An 18,948-nucleotide genomic window follows, 5' to 3' on the forward strand; every position below is an offset into this window, starting at 1 on the left:
TCCAAACTAACGAAACCTGTGCCAGTTATATGAACGTGTTTTCTATCAATGATGTTTAGTATATATAAAAATTAGAATATGTATCATAAAGGATCTTTAAATTATAAATTTACTATATACTCATATATACATAGGGAGACTTGCACTGTGCTAACTCTCAGTAAGTATGCATTTAACAGATAAAAATATCTACAGATATTGGTACAATAAGATCAGTTTTTCATATTATTTAGGTTTAAAAAGAGTGGGACCCCTGCACAGATGTAGCCCATGGCAGTTCAGTGTCTAAGTGGGTTACATAGTAATGGGAAGAGGGACTGCCTCTGACATAATCTGACTGGCCTGCTCTTTGATCACCTCCCCCTGAAGGGGGAGCAGCCTTACCAGGCCACAGAAGATGACAATGCAGCCACTTCTGATGAGATCTGACAGACTAAGATCAGAAAGAAGGAGAGGAGGACTTCCCCTATCAGTGGACTTGGGGAGGGGCATGCATACAGAAAGGGGAGGGAGGGTGGGATCTGGAGGGAAGAAGGGAGGGGCTTATGGGGGGATACAAAATGAATAAAGTGTAATTAATAAAAGTTAAATAAAAAATTTTAAAAAGCCATACATAAAACTTCAGAAGTAAAAAAAAAAAAAAAAAAAAAAAAAAAAAAAAAAAAAAAAAAAGAGTGGGAATTGCTCCATTATAGTATATGTTTTTAAATCCCTTAAAATAATCCATTACTTTAACTGCTTTAACTTACTGGTCTTCTAAAGTGCTAACACATTTGAAAATGGCTTTGCATGTATAATACATTGTTTACAAATTCCTGTGACATGCATTTACGGCTGAAAGCAACAATTCATTGTTTATCCTTTCATATTATTTTAGGCCATTGCTTCTCCAGGAGAAACAGTGGGTTACATGGGAGAGAGATTTAGATTCTACCTTCTGTCCTCCATTATTCATAAAAAATATTTCAGTGACAAATTAATGGGATTATTTACATCTTTCCCCAAAAGAATGAAACTTTCTAAGCATTTTGTTTTCTGGCCAGAATTATGTGAAAGACTAATACAATCACAATTTAAGATCGGTTACTTTAAGGACACAGTGTAAGACTACAAAAACAGATCCATAACCTCAAATTACATTAACTGTACATTAAGGGAGATGCACAAATCCCAACATAGAATGAAATGTCAGAGTTAGAGTCTTCTCTTTTCAGGTTTAGTGCCTAGTTGCCAGTGATTTTTGCATAAAATGTTCTTTAACCTCACCTTACTGCAAGGAAGTACAATTGATTTGCTTACAATATTTATTAGAACATTAGTCATGAACATTAGCACCAAACTGGAAGCAAATAATGCTTCCTTTACTAAAGTCTGGCAAGCTTATGCAAATAAAATAAATATAAATACAAGTGTGACTCATGCTCCTGAAACACTTTTGCTTTATTCACATCTACTACATAAAATTAAAAATGAGATAAATGCATTCCTTTCATTTTTAAAACTTAGTGGCATTTGATAAAATAAAATTAAGAGGTTATCCAAAGAGGAAATATGAACAGAAAGTTTTCAGTATAAATTAATAAGGGGCTAAACCCTACTGAAGTTATTTTGACAAACAGGTTTCACATAATGATGATATTCCAATTTCTTCAAAAGACTTTCAGATAGATAATAAAATCAGAGCAGAGAAACAAAAGGAGATTGGAGGGGGGGGGGTGTGAAAGAAAAAGGAGAGAAAATGGGAGAAGAGGAGAAAGAGAGAGGAGGAGGAAGTTTTCAGTCAAATAAGAATTGAAATATTGACAAATAGATACACCATGAATACTTCCCTGTTATCTCTGTATGCAGACCTTATTGAAATCACAAGTACATACTTTATTTCCCAGTTACCTATTACAGTTTTCCAGGCTTCTTGGGCAAGGTTACATTATTTTTTTTTCCTGTCTAAAAATAAGCCTGCTTTTTCCACCTTGCTTGCTTTTAACCATTCTGACATTCCATTGCAATAAATCTTACCTTTTGCATTAATACCCTTTTTGACTAAACTTTTCCCAAGCAAGAGGAAACCACTGACCTTCCCTCACTATTGTCCCAAAGTGCTCAGCAGAACACACAGAACTGACTATGTTGGTGTATGCTGACAGAAAAGCCTTCAACGTGGTAGTGACTTGGTTCTGAACAACATAAAGCCATTACTATGACTTACCTTCAATTTAATATAACTTAAAACTCAAATTACAGTGGTTTCAGGAAATGGTAATTCCAACTTATGGTAATCTAAACTGAGCTGAACAACTTTTATCATCATTTGATCTAATAATAGTTTCACCCGTCAAGTATTTTTGCATGAGTGAAAGACTTGGGCATGGAAAGCTTATATATCTTACTAGTGCAGCCTTGCTCTACAATATCTGACCCACCAATCTCATTTTATTTTATTCTTCTAAAAGTATTTAATGTGTTAATTTCTGCTTCGATTACTGAATTGTTTGTCATTGATAACTACCCCTATTATATTCCATCTTCCACAACAGTTGTATTTAATTTTTTCATCTTAAATCACACAAAATAGTAGAAACAGTAATTCTACAGATTGTGACTACCATATTATCTATTATAGAAAATTAACCTAAATCTTTAATATTATTAATTAGTAATAAATGCAATTGAGGCTTTAATTGTATTATTCTACTCTAGAAAGAGAGACTACATCAGGATGCTTTTCTACTCATTAAGCAATGAATAATACAAAGGTTCTTAATTTGGACTTAATATTTAATGTTCTTAATAGGTTATCAAAATGGTAGTGTATTTCCTTTTAAAGACAAATATAAATGAAAAAAAATAGGAAGGCAGTAGGCAAGTAGGATATTAATAAGATAGAAATGGACAAGCAGGTTTTGAATATACAGAAACTGTGTTAGCAGTAAGTGAATAATAAGGAAATAAGCAAGAAATTGGAAAACAGTATTGAGGAACAAATGATTTTGTTAACATGGTGAGCTCGTTACATGTATCTACCTTGAAAGTAACTTCAAATATGTTCATGTTTTACCAAGGACTAATTTTCTAGGTTCCTCATGTCCATCACATCATCCTTCAGGTTGACATTTGAGGCTTCCTGTTGCTTCCCCAAGAAGACTGATGTAATATCTTACATTTCAGGCAGAGAGTTTTTATAAAATTATTTCTCCATCTTGATCCTGAAGCATCAACATTATAATCTCCAAATGAAATAACCACTCATCATTTTATAACATACAATATACTACTTTACTAAAGAAGAGTAATTCTATTGTTTTATGGCAAAAATAACCTTACTTATTTCTTTTTGATCTTCAATATAATGCATTCATTTTGGTTTGCCTTTCAGTATTTGATGAGACCTATTTTCTATTAAGACTGCCCAAGTCAAACTGATTACAATCAATTCCAAAGATGTGTTTTGATTGCAATAAGTAGATCAAATGTTCATTAATATTGAAGCCAGAGCACTAAATCTGCTGTTCTTTTTTCACTTAGTTTTATTAGAGTTTTAAACATTCAGATAAATCCTAATTAAAGCACATCTCCCCCACCCCCCACAAAAAAAGTCTAGCTTCATGAGAATAAAATGTAAGAAATCATGAAAAGTTGACCTGATGAGCTGGAGTAGTTGGTTGCAGGGGTGGGCTCCATTTCTCTGAAGAAAAGGGGGCGGGTATAGGAGGAAGAGGGTAAGAGAACAGGAGGAGAGGAGGAAGGGGGTTACAATCAGGGTGTAAAGTGAATACATAAATTAAAAATTATTTTAAACATGTTGAAATAATAGAAAAATACAGGGTTAGGAATGACAAAGGCAATGAGTGTCTGAAGGCATCGAGAATCTCTCATACATTTGCTATCCAAGCATTTGATATAAGTTCTCTCATGAACCCATCTCTACCTCAACATCCTACGTTTATCATTTGCTTTTCCGTTGCTTGATTTATAATAGATGATAGTAATCAATAGGCGTATCTGTGAGAATCTTCTGAGAGTAATTCTTAAATATATAACTGTTGCTTTTATGTACAGAAAGGTAAATTATTTTGTTAAAATTATAACTGTCTGTCATGAAACAATGAGGTTCATTTAAAATTTTTTTCACAAAATTAATGTAAAAAACAAATATATGGTTTTCTTTTGGCAAAGTATCTACATTTTTATGGAGAAGAAAACTCCATTGGAATTTATATGGTATAGGTGTCTGGAAAAAATATATATCTATATCTATATATCTATCTGTATATATATATATATATGTATATATATATATATATTACAATTTATTTACTTTGTATCCCTGCTGCAAACCCTTCCCTTTTCCCCTTCCAGTCCCACCCACCCTGCCTCTTTTCCTCCATGCCTTTCCCCTAGTCCCTGATAGGTAAGGACCTCCTTCCCTACTATCCGACCATAGCTTATCAGGTCTCATTAAGGCTGGTTGTATCATCATTCTCAGTGGCCTGGAAAGGCTACTTTCCCCCCAACCCCAAGGCAATGTATCAAAGAGCCTGCCACTGAGTTCATGTCAGAGACAGCCCCTGTACCCCTTAGTAGGGAACTCACTTGGAAACTGAGCAGCCAATGGACTTCCCTTGAACAGGGGGTCTAGGTCTTTTCCATGCATGGTCCTTTGTTGGAGTATTGATTCCTGCAGGAAACCCCGGGCCCAAGTATGTTGGCTCCATTTGGAATTCCTGACCCCTTCAAGTCTTTCTACCTTCCTCTTCTTCCATAAGGATTCTGGCACTCGGCCCAAAGTTTGGCTATTTTTAAAGTGTAGGAATGTAAGAAAATTTGTTCTTTATGCTATGTTGGGTTCGGTTGGCTATCAAAGGTTTTGAAAACATACTCATATTTTAAGTTTATCTTACATAAAATTTTTTAGAACTATAAAATTATGAAGTCATTAATAGTTGACTGTAAACTACGAGTACAGGAAAAGGACAAATGTCCATGTCAGGTTCTTTATCTCCAAGAAAATGCTTCTTTCATGTTCATACATTTATTTTGTAATAAAAATTGTTCCTCTTCCCTGAAAAAATTCAGTATAAATCTATTGCTCTAAAGTTAAGCAGCAAAAACCTTAATGGGCTCAAAATTCCTTGCTGTTGTCTGCCTGGTGTTTAGGGTTCACTTCTCAGCCTGTTGTGTGGGCTCCCACCTCAATTTTATCCCCTGATTTCATTTCCACAGTGCTCCATACACCTTACCATACTGACCTGGAACCTGCTTTCCTTTTAGTCATAGCCCACTTTATGTAAGTAATTCTTACTTTCTCTAGAAAATCACACAGTAACAATTCTTTAGGGAAAGGTCTCCATTATACACCAACTAAACACTTCCCTTCATTATATACATCACAGATCCTTAACTCTTTCCTGTTAAATATAACAGCTAAAGGTTTTCATTTATGTGCATGTTCTTCCTGCTCTATCGTCACTATGAGAATAGAAACTTTTATAATTTTGAACACTAAGGTATTTTACAAAGGTACATTAGTACATATTTTTAATAAAGTTAATTAATGAAATAGGTAAAAAATATTTTTAATACAGGTGTGTGTGTATGTGTGTGTGAGAGAGAAAGAGAGAGAGAGAGAAAGCAACATATTTATGCAAAAATGTTTCAATAGAAAAATTAAAAGTACAGGTTAATAAAGGGAAATAGTATAGATGATTGAGTAGCATCCATAGAAAATACTGTGTTACTGCTTTCATACTTGAAATATTGTATTTTTAATGCCTAAATGTAGAAAATAAAAGGACAAAGGTAATCTACAGCACTCAGGATGTCTATTGTTAAAGAGCATGTGTAGCATGCAATAAACCATTAGTTTAATTCCCTTCATTACATGAACCATCCAGTGAAATAACAGGTCATTCTCAGCTACCGTGAATTTACATACATTCTGGACTGTATCACTTCCTATTTCAAGAAATAAAATTAAGAAAAACCAGAAAGAAACATCTAACATTAAAACATTATACACCTATGAATATGTACATATATTTAATCTCTATACATACAAACATATAAGTTAACATCTGGAAGGCAGATAAAGAATATATAAAAATTTCTTATTTTATGATACCACTTTGGATTTTCATTCAATAATCCTGGAAAAATTTCCAGCTTTCTTATTTCATTACTTTTATCCACTTTCTCCAACAATGATAAACACATAAAATAGTTTTAGGCATTCCATTGCATATGGTGCAGAAACAAATGTTTAATTACAGTTTGTATTATACTTCATTTTATGCAGTACATTCATAAATTAATAAAGAGCATGAACTATACAATGCATTTGCCAAATGATTCTTTAATATATTTAATAATAGAAATTTGGAAGAAATAGTGAATATGCTGATAAGAGATGATAAGCATCTTTGTGAATTTCTACACACAGATCCACCTTCGTGGATATATTGCACAAAATAACTTACATTTATCCAATGACATTTAGAAGAACACATATGGCTAATCACGTGCTTGAGCTGACATATTGAAATATTGCATTACTATTTAACTATCTCATAACCTAAAATAATCTGTCTGAACAAAAAAAAAGAGGATTAATGAAGTTACGTGCAGGAGCAAATTGATACCCTATGGCAAATCGCTCAACCTGGCTGTCAATGAAAGTATGCTGGACTTTGTGTCACTAGCATACAACATGAGAATTTTTCCTGCGCTGCAAATCTGTCTAAACAATTGTCGAGCTATATTTTAGGTAATTGGACTGGAGAATTCGATACTACGATGGAGCAGCTGAGAGTGGCCATTGTCACAGTAAATTCTACCAGAGTGGACGCAGGACTAGCCACAGGATTATCAACATGGATTGCTGCAGCCATGAATCATCTGAAGGAATGGTCGGGCATGGGAGTGTTAGCAGGCCTTCTGGTGTTGGTCTCCTTGGTTTGCCTGTGGTATATATGCAAGATTAGAGTCTCACAACAGTGTGATGCAGCCATGATCATTCAGGCCTTTACAGCCATTGAAGCAAGGCATTCTCCCCAAGCATGGTTGGATACCATAAAAAGCTAAAATGATACGCTCAGGATGCGAGGCTAAGCACTGCACTCAGGGTCAGCCGTTTTGGACCCAGAGAAGAGCATGTCTGATTGCATGCGGGTTGATGCCCCAGGTCCCGCCTCTGAGAAAAAGGTATCGGACGGGTCCGATGCTCTTTGGGTGGATGACACCTAAATGAACATCTGTACAAAGTCCCAATTTATTTCTAATATCAGAGATCAGACCTCTACTCTTGCCTGATGCGTCTAAAACAAAAAGGGGGAACTGTAGAGAGCTGCAGAATGCTATGCCTTAAAGATGGAGCTGGTTTCCGCCCTCCACCTTCCCGATGGTGAGTGCTCTCTGTCAGGAACAACTCCACATTTGGCTAAGGCCGAGGATCTGGCTTGCTTCCATGTATGTGGACCTATCTGCATTGCCCCTGTGGCACGCCTGGGTTGGCTACCCAGAGGCTGTTTAAGCTGTGGGCTGGCTTTCCCCGGGGTCCGAGGATTGTTCAATGTTCCTGAATAAACTGCATTGAAAAAAAAAAAAAAAAAAAAACAGGATCAGATGAATGGGGAGGAGGTCCCCCCTATCAGTGGACTTGGAAAGGGGCACGGTGGAGATGAGGGAGGGAGGGACTGGGAGGGAATGAGGGATCGGGACATGGCTGGGATACAGAGTTAATAAAATGTAACTGATAAAAAAAAATAAAATAAAAAAAGATTTGATTAAAGTAACTGTTCTAGATTTGAATGTTATATCTAAAGGAAACTAGCATGTGAACATTATTGTAAACATGGCAAATGATGTTGTTCTTATTAATGTAGTTATAAGACATACTACTGCAGATGTGAAGACAGAACCATTTTTCCAGCAATTCAATATCTCGTCAATTTCTCCCTCCCACATGTTGCGCTATTGCTCTTGCAATGAGCAATGAGACAGAAGAATTATCTTAATTCAATTGTTAAATAGAATATTTTGTCAAGGACAAAAGCAAGTCATATGAAAGGGGAGGAGGTCCTCCCCTATTAGTGGACTTGGAAAGGGGCAGGGAGGAGATGAGGGAGGGAGGGTGGGATTGGGGAGGGAATGACGGATACAGCTCGGATACAGAATTAACAAAATGTAACTAATGAGAAAAATAAAATTATGGAAAAAAAAAGAATATTTTAAAACGTCTTCCATGTGCAGAATAATAAAACTTAGCTATTCAAAACAATGTCAATCAATCTTTCATATCCTCAATTTAATTCTTTCCCAATTGCAATTCTTTTTTTAATAATCAACTTTCTGAATCTACACAAATTTCTATGAGGTTGAAATATTTATATATGTATAGAGTGTAATTAGTATATTTCAGAGATGAATTATATATCTCAAATTTACTTTCTAAACCTGTAACAGCAATCATATAGAATATGCTGTGATTTAAGAGTGTCCTTTATAGAACTCGCCTAATTTCAATGAAATAACTTTAAGGGATAGGCCTTTAAGAGGTGATGAGCTCATGAAGATATCTCCCCTGGATAGGATTAAATGCATGTGTAAAGGAACTCTGTAAAGAATCAATTCAATGATTTCACATTTATTTTTCTAAAAAAAATGCTCAAATGCATATTCAGTAATGATGATAAATGAAGACAAATATGCTTCACTTTTCAAAACAAGCTATAAAGTCAGCTTCCTCAGATAAAACAATAACAGTTTGCATTTAAGATGAATAGTTCTCAACTCAGTTTTATCTAAAGAGTGGGCCTTTGGGAAAAATTTATTTGAGACAGTTTCTTTTTATTATTAGACTTCAGTATTGGCAGAGTCTTACAATCACACCTGCAGAGATTTTCAATCCGCATTTGATGTGTAATTATCTTCAGAGGAAACCAAATATTATGAATCTTTGTCCTGAATCTGAAGAAGCCAATTTGTCTCAGACATTGTTTTGATTCCAGCACTTTAAAACACTTTTGCTTATGTACAAAATTAGTTACACAAATTAGGCTAAAGGGAAAGACAATTAATTTATCCTGGTCTAATGGTAGAAAGCTTTGACAATACTAATTTAAATCATCACAGACGTGAATATAGCCTAGAAGTAAATAAGCAATTACTTTCCAATTGCTGACAAATACAGTAATCACTTCACCAATGGCAAAGTCCACCTAAGTGGAAGAGTGGGCTATGTAAGGTACACTCTCATTGACTTAAATATCACATAGCAACTATCATCTAAAAATCTGAGTTTCCTGAAATTTAATTAGACTTTACACTATTGACATGATATAGATACTTAGATTTACCATATATGATTTACATAAGTATACAAATAAGGAAAATGAGATCCTTAGTATGCTGCCTAGTTCTATGTCAACTTACTACATCCACAGCTATTTTGAAAAAACAGTAACCTCAATAGGGAAAATAATCCTCACCAGATTGGCCAGGAGTGGGTGTTGATGTAAATTATGCCTCAGAAGGAGTAAAAACCCAGAATTAAATAAGTCACAGAGGAAGGCTGAGCCTGCTTATGTTTCTGCATGTTCTAAGTTTCTGAAGAGGGTCCAGGAGAGACTTGTGGTGATGGTATACTCAGATATAATATAAAAATTACACTTAATGTATTTTCACTAAATAAACTATTAAATTCTACTTATATAATTTAAGTTTTCATTAAACAAATTGAATATGCTATAAAGTATAGCTATTATATGTATTATATTGGAAGAAATAATATTTTTTCTATAATGTCAGTATACATTTAGGTTGATATGTTATCAATTCTACTTATAATTTAATAAGCATGTAGATGTTTAATGTCAGATATAGAAATTATATACGTATAGTCATATGTATAATTACACATGTCTACATATATGTAGATACATGTGCCTTTATCGAAATGCACCTCAGTATTTTTAATTTTATGTATAACATCAACTTCACATGCATATACACTTATAATTATTAATTTACATAATTATAAATTAAGCTACTCTAAATTGCTGGGCATTTATTCTTTATTCCTTACACTGTTAATTAAGCAGTATGTATCAGTTATTTTCTTTCATTGCTGTCATGAAGGTTTAAATTAACTTGTAAAATATTTGTGGTTTTTATGTTTCTAACTCTAGTGTTGTGCTCATTGCACTGGAATTGTGATATGAACATTGTACCTATAGCATTAAATTTACACACAGGCAAAAAACATTAGTTAATGGGGTGATATTTGTTTTTTATTTTATTAATTTATTTTTATTAATTACAACTCATTCATTTTGTATCCCAGCTCTAGATCCCTCCCTAGTCCGGTCCCAAACCCACCCTTCCTCCCTCTTCTCCTCCCATGCCCCTCCTCCAGTCCACTGATAGGGGCTGTCCTGGATGAGATCATTCAATGCCTTAGGTCCTTATGCCTAGCCTATTCTCAGCCCTGCACCTTATGATGACAAAAGACAGTAAAAAGCACACTACAAAGGAGAGCCTGATCAGCTTGGTTGAAATAAGAAAATAAAGCTGACTGACTTGCCTGTGATTTGGTAGTGACAGAACACATTCGCAGCTCTTGATTTAAGATTGACTTTTGGATTTCTTATGATGCTATTCTTGAAAGAGTGACTGATCTATTTGAATTCCATAATAAAATGCTTCAGAGTTTTGCAAATATTGATGGAATTTTCTCAGAAAATTTCTGTTCTTGTCCTACAAAAACAGACTAAACTGTTGACCCAAACCTGCTGCTGAGGTTTCTAAATGAGAGCAACTTGTATTCTTTTACTTTACAATAAAAAAAATCTGTCAGAACTTTGTTTATTACAAATGTACCCTTATAATGCTGAGTGTTAGAGTTTTGAAATTACAATAAAGATCATAGTTCTTCAATCCTGTGCAGTGTGAATACATGGAAAAGTTTGAATAAATAAGGATTTTTGTCTTATCTTATTGTATTTTGTTTTGTCCTGTTTGACTATCTTCTCTTGGAAACCTGGAGCTTTGCTAAGAGGAAATGAAGGGGGAGTGAATCTTGGGGAGGGGGAGGTAGGAGGAAGATGGAAGGAGGGGAGAGAGGGGAAACTCTGGTTAAGATGTAGTGTAAGAAAGAATATTTTCTTCACGTGTGTGTGTTTGTGTGTGTGCGCGCGTGCGTGCGTGTTAGATTAATTAATTTATTTATTCACTTTACATCCTAGTCGTAAGTCCCTCCTTCTTCTCCTCCCATTCCCACAATCCCTTCCACTTCCCCTTCTACCCTCTCCCTACTCCTCTGATAAGGGGAATTTCCACCACCACCACCGCCACCACCAAGCCACACCAACACATTAAGATAACCATCATCTGTGTAGGTTTTAGGGGCCTAGGGTGAGTCCTTGCATGGTCCTTAGTGGTGCTCTGTAATCCCCACTGCACCCAGGTTATTTGACTCTGTTGAGCTTTTTGTGGAGCTCCTGTGTCCTCTAGGTCCTTCTATTCTTTTCCCCCTTTCTTCCAGTAGACTTCCTGGGCTCTGCCCAATGTTTAAACAAACTTATTGATCCGCTGTTGGGTGAAGCCTTTCAGAGAACATAACAGCTTTATTCATAATAGCCATAAAGTGGAAACTACACAGATGTCCCTCACCTGAAGAATGAAAGAAATCGTTGTACATTTACATACTGAAATACTACTCAGCTAGGAAAATGTGAAATTTGCAGGCAAATGAATGGCACCAGAAAAGATCATCCTAAGTGAGGTAAACCAGACCCAGAAAGACATACATAGTATGTACTCACTTCTAAATGGATATTAGTCATATAGAACAGGGTTATTACCATATTACAATTCGTAGACCCAAAGAAGATAAGCAATGAGAAGGACTGTTGGAGATTGGATTGATGAATATTACTGGCCCTCAAGATATGGTTTCTGCATGTCCATGCCTATTCTTGTGTAAACCTACTGGATCGGCTGATTAAATGGTTTATACCTGGGAAAGGTAGAATGGGGTAGGTATGGCTGAGGTTCCCAGGCTTTTGAGGACAGGAAAATCCAGGTTGAGAGACAAATGAGAAGAGAGAAGGAAGGAGCATGTCATGATGAGTTAGCATGGAAAAGGAACCATGGGGGCCTGGAGGAAGGACTCTAGTGATGATGTGGGAAAAAAAAAGAATAAAAGCAAGTATTTATAAGATGGATGGAAGATAGCTCAGATGAGGATGTTTAAGGAGGACAGCTTTGGATGGGACCTATAAGGTGAGGTTACTGAGACAGCACAGGTGAAATATCTCCGAGGCCAAAGGAAATTAAGGCAATTATAAAATCTAACAGGTGTCTGTGTCTTATTGTTTGTGATAGCAGGTTAGATAATACCCCCCCGCGATTATCATAAGGCTAATAATAAACGTTATATAATCCAATACCCATTTTTTATTTACAAGAAAGGACCCAAGGAAAGACACTTAAATATCATACAGAAGTGGAAACAGAATAGACAGCAGAAGTGATTTAAGGGAAGGAAGTGGAGTTGAACAGTGAGTGTGGAGAAAGATGAGGATATATATCAGACTGGGGAGAGGACACAGAAGGACAGAGAGCTTATAGAGAGAAGAGAAACCATAGGCAGGTGTGTCTCTGGAACAGTCTGGAGACCTACCACAGGGTAGGCTCCTGAGAGAATATGGGGTGATTCTGGTTACAACTTTTAGTAGCAGGGGCCACCCTCTATCTACACTGGACACCTCAGAGAATGAAGAGACTACCAATCCACCCAACAAACTTCAATTCAAAAATTACCATTCTTACAAGATGTGCAGAGAGAAAGATAGAAGAGAGTGAGGAAATGTCAGCCAATGTCTGGCCCAAATTGAGACCCACCAAATGGGAGAGAACCAACTCCTGACACTGTTAACGATACTTTGCTATGCTTAAAGACAAGAGAAGAATCTATTTTCAATAAAAATCAAACAAACAAAAATTTGTAAATGAAAAAATTATATTACTAGACTATTAATGAAAATATTTCTATAAATTTTTACTTTTGTATCTTAAAATTAATCAGTATTTTCATAGTTTCACAGAGTTTCAATAAAGACACAGAATTACACATATTTGTTTTTAAAAGATCAGGATTGAAGATCTTTTATTTTACAGGATTTGTTAGCTATTCAGGGGTTTTTGTTTGTCCAAATAAAATAAAATTGTTCTTTCAAGGTCTGTAAAAATTTATGTTGGTATTTTGAAGGGAATTGCATTGAATCTGTAGACTGATTTTGGTAGGATAGCCATTTTCACTATTTTAAATTTGTTCAGCAAATAAAGTTGATATGAACATGGTTGAGCAAATGCTTTGTTGAATGATGGGCATCTTTTGGGTATATGCCTAGGAGCGGTATAGTTGGATTTTGAGGTAGTGCTTTTCTCACTTTTTTTTTAAGAAAGTGACAGAATGACTTCCAAAGAGGCATTCAACAAGGATATTTTCTCAGCCATGCTCACAGCATCTTATTTGTAACAGCCAGAATCTGGAAACAACCTAGATGTCCCTCAAAGGAAGAATGGATGCAGAAATTGTGGCACATTTACACAATGGAATACTACTCAGCTATTAAAAACAAAGAAATCATAAAAATTTGCAGGCAAATGGATGGAACTAGAAGAGATCATCCTGAGTGAGGTATCCCAGAAGCAGAAAGAGAGGCATGAATATACACTCACTAATAAGCAGATATTAGCTGTATAATATAGGATAGCCATACTAAAATCTACAGACCTAAAGTAGAAAAATACTAAAGAGGACCTTAGAGAGAATGCTTAAATCTCATTCAGAATGGCAGACAGGATAGACACCAGAAGCCGTGGAAGACAGGGAACTGGATGGGTGTCTGTTATGGAGGGTCCTCTGAAAGGGTCCATCCAACAAGGGATTGAAGCAACTGCTGAAACTCACAACCAAACTTTGGGCAGAACAGAAGGAGTCTTATTGAAGAAGAGGAGGGGAGTGGATAGAAGGAGGGGACAGGAGCCCCACAAGGAGACCAACAAAGCTAAAAATCTGAGCCCCAGGGGTCCTGAAGAGACTGATGTACCAACCAAGGACAAAACACGGAGAGGACCTAGACATCCTGATGAGATGTAGCCAATAGGCAGCTTAGTCTCCATGTGGGTTTTTTAGTAAGGGAATCAAGGGCTGCCTCTGTCCTGAACTCGCCTGACTGTTCTTTGATCAATTCCACCTGGCAATGTGGTCTTGCCAGGCCACGGAAGAAGTGGATCCAGGCAGTTCCAATGAGAATTGATAACCTATGGGCAGAGGGCAGAGGACGGAGAGCTCCTCCTTTCACTGGACTAGGGAAATGGAATGGGGGGAGGGAAGAGAGGGATGACTGGAAGGAGTGGAGGGAGGGCTTGGAATCAGGATACACAATGAACAAATTGAGAAAAAAATACAATTACAATTAAAAGAGAAATATTCACCATCTTTACTAATTGGGTAAATACAAATCAACACGACCCTGAGATTTCACCTTACACCCATCAGAATGGCTGAGATCAAAACTTCAAGTGACAAAACATTCTGGGGAGGATGTGGACAAAGGGGAACCCTTCTCCATTGCAGATGGGAATGCAAACTTATACAGCCACTTTGGAAATCAATCTGGCGTTTTCTCAGACAATTCGGAATAGTACTTCCTCAAGATCCAGCTATACCACTCCTAGGCATATATTCAAAAGATGCTCAAGTATATAACAAGGGCATTTGCTCAATTATGTCCATAGCAGTTTTTTCTTAATAGTAAGAATCTGGGAACTACCTAGATGTCCCTCAAAGGAAGAATGGATGCAGAAATTGTGGTACAATTACACAATGGAATACTACTTGGTAATTAAAAACAAGGTAATCATTAAATTTGCAGGCAAATGATGGGAACTAGAAAAGATCATCCTGAGTGAGGTCACACAGAAGCAGAAACACACTCATATATAATCACTTATAAGTGGATATTTGACATATAATATAGGATAAACATACTAAAATCTGTAGCCCTATAGAAGTAAAACAACAAAGAGGACTATAGGAAAGGTGCTTAATCCAAAATTGGTATGTTTTCAGAGATAGATAATAAGTGTAATTTCTTTCCAATACATGTTCTTCCATTATTTCATACCACCCTTCTTTTAAATATTAAAAAGTGAGAAAAATGAAGAATATTATATTTATAGTATTTTATCTCTGTATATAAGGCTTTAAAAATAAAGTGAATGATATCCAATAAATATTTCATCACTTATACGATTGTAATAAAGAATCAAATGAAGAGATAACATGGTCCTTATTAATTAACCTATATAGGATAATATTCCAGAAGCTGTGTACATTAAGTTTTAGTAGCCTTCTTTGCGACATTATATGCATTTTTAAGGTAGAAATTTGTGAAATTCTGAAATCTATGTTATGCTATAATTCAAATAACCCGAAAAAAATTATGTGTACTCCTTATCTGGAGTTAACAGTTGAATATGTTGACATGCAGAAAAAAATGGATTCCTTTTTACTTTCAATTCAAAGACAGAAAACCCTCAAATCCCAGAACAACTGAGTAATTTTAGTTTCAACTGGCATAATGTGTCCAGAAAGGTCATGCTGTGCTTTCATAATGAGTCGAGACACAATAACTTCTACCATGTTTGGAGTTAGGTCAATTGAATTTAATTATTATTTATTTATTATTAAAGAAATTGGTAATGAATAAAAATCACTGGCAGTTTATAATATTATAGATCAACAAGTAATATACTATATTTCTAAGGCTACCTCAAATTAAATATCACTGTTTTCAAGCTAAACTTTTGTCAAATATTAAAAGCTACACATTTTTATATACATTCTATTAATATACTTGGGAATATTGCTCACATGCCTTCATGATGAGAATACTTTTCACCACATTCATATAAATTGACTGCATATTTCTTGTTTTTCATGATGAACAACAATAGATTCCCAATACCCAAGCTACAGAGGAAATGACACCCTCTTCTATAATATGCAAGTCCCTGAACTCGTGTACATAGTCACAAAGTCTGTCTGTCTGTCTTTCTCTTTCTCTCTCTCTCTCTCTCACACACACACAATAAAATAAATTCTCAATTTATGCAAATAAGCAACTAAATTTTAAAATCTTACTTTGTGTTAATCTCATAATAGCATAGTAAAAAGGTAAATCTTAATAGCAAAAGAATAGAAAAGCCATGTAGAATAACAGATGGGATTATTACAGTTCTGTATTTGTGATGGCTGTGTGTTCTCAAGAAGGAATTTAGATACACTATCAGGAAACAGAATTCTATATCTGTAATGTTGTTGACCTGAAATATCCCTGTGTAAACAAGCTGAGCTACAAATATGAATGTATTTAGTTCAGTTTTCAAATCCTAAGGAAAAGAGTTCCATGGAACCAATGAAGCTACCTGGGAATGGGAGAATCATAAAACAAATTAATTAAATTAAAAGGTCACTTATACAGTGTGAAGGTGTTAAAGTATAGCATGGTGGATTACATAGATCTTGGCCTCTGTTGCTTTGCATTGTGAGTTACTTATCTAATCTAATGTAAATTACAGTCGTTAAGTTTATACAATTAAAAATTGCAGCAACCGGTTAAAGGTCATATTTGACAGAAAAAAAATGCTTTATTCCATTTAAAATGCTAATAACGGTGTTTGGGCAAATTAAGCATCAATAAAGGATTATTATTACTTAATGTGTGTGTATGTTATCAGAATTGTAAAAACACTTGCAAAATCCAGAGCCTAGTTTTAGCAAGTAGGCAACTCAAGATAATGGGGTAAAATGTAATAAGAAAAGTAAAGAGTAATATGATATATAATACAAAGTATATTTAATTTTTATAAATTTAATTTGGATATTTTATTAAATAATATAAAATCAATGAAAATGTTTAAATTTTTGAAGTGGTATGTTCAGGTTTAAGAAGATAGTTAGGTGACAGTGAGTTGCAGAGTATGTTTGCAGAAATGTGTGGTAGTACCATATATCTTCTCTTAAAAATTTTACAAGGATTGAAAATTGTACCAAAGAGAGAAGAACACAGAATTATATTTTAAAGTGTGATCATTATTTATATCTGCAGGGAACCAAAGTCAGAACCAACAAACAAAGACTCTCAAGTTTCTGCTCTCAATCATCAGTGAGAAAGTACATTAAAAATGAGAAGAACAATGGAAAAATCCTAATGAAAATTTGATTGCATTTAGAAATAATGGAGTTCTAGTTTAAATATAAAAATATTTTTTATATTTTTTATTTATATATATTAATTACAGGTTATTTACTTTGTATCCCAGCTGTAGCCCCCTCCTTCTTTCCCTCCCAAACTCACCCTTCCTCCCTCACCTCCTCCCTGCTCATCTCTAAGTCCACTGATAGGGGAGGTCTTCCTCTCCTTCCATCTGATCCTAGTTTATCAGGTCTCATTAGGACTGGCTGCAATGTCCTTCTCTATGGCCTAGCAAGGCTACTCCTCCCTCAGGGGGAGGGGAGTGGAGGTCAAAGAGCCAGCCATTGAGTTCGTATCAGAGACAGTCCCTGTTCCCCTTACTTGGGAAAAAAGGAAAAAAAAAAAAAAAACCCACTTGAACACTGAGCTGCTGTGGGCTACATCCAAGCAGGGGTTCTAGGTTATATCCATGCATAGTCCTTGGTTGGAGAATCAGTTTCAGAAAAGACCCCTGTGCCCAGATATATTTGGTCCTTGTGGCATTCCTATCCTCTCCAGAGCTTACTAACTTGCCCTTCTTTCATATTTTTCCCTGTTCTCTGCCCGAGGTTTGATTATGAGTCTCAGCATCTGCTTTGATACACTGCTAGGTAGAGTCTTTCAGAGGCCCTCTATGATAGGCTAATGTTCTGTTTCTTGTTTTCTCCTATTTCAAAAGTCCATCCCATATGTCTTTCTAAGTGAGGATTGATCATCTTACCGCTGAATCTCTTCTTGTTTAGCTTCATGAGGTGTACAGATTTTCGTATGTTTGTCCTATCTTATAGGTCTAATAACCACTTATAAGTGAATATATACTGTGTGTGTCTTTCTGCTTCTGGGATACCTCACTCAGGATGATCTTTTCTAGATCCCACCATTTGCCTGCAAATTTCATGATTTCCTTGTTTCTAATTGCTGAGAAGTAGTCCAATGTATGAATATACCACAGTTTCTGTATCCATTCTTCTGTTGAGGGACATCTGGGTTGTTTCCAGGTTCTGGATATTATGAATAAACCTGCTTTGAACAGGGTTAAACAAATGTCCCCGTTGTGTACATGAGGATACTTTGGATATATGCCTAGGAGTGGTATGGCAGGATCTTGAGGTAACACCATTCCTAATAGTCTAAGAAAGCGCCAGATTGATTTCCAGAGTGGTTATACAAATTTACATTCCCACCTTTCTCCCCTTTCTCCAGCAATGTGTGGTAACTTGAATTTTTTATCTTAGCCATTCTAAGGTGAAATCCCAGGATTGTTTTGATTTGCATCTCCCTAATGACTAAGAACATTGAGCAGTTCTTTAAATGTTTCTTTGCTATTCTATATTCCTCTACAGAGAATTCTGTTTAGCTTCATATCCCTTTCTTTAATTGGATTGCTCGATTTGATGCTTTTAAACTTCTTTAGTTCTTTATAAATTATCTGTCAGATATACGGTTGGTGAAGATACTTTCTCAGTCTGTAAGCTGTCTTTTTGTTCTGAGGACAGTGTCCTTTGCTTTACAGAAGCTTTCCAGTTTCAAGAGGTCCTATTAAGTACCCAAAGGTACTTTATGTTATCAGTGGCTATTGTGAAGGGTGTTGTTTCCCTGATTTCTTTCTCAACCTTTTTGTCTTTGGTATACAGGAGGGCTTCTGATT

This window comes from Meriones unguiculatus, chromosome 3, assembly GCF_030254825.1.
Source record: "Meriones unguiculatus strain TT.TT164.6M chromosome 3, Bangor_MerUng_6.1, whole genome shotgun sequence".
NCBI lineage: Eukaryota > Metazoa > Chordata > Mammalia > Rodentia > Muridae > Meriones > Meriones unguiculatus.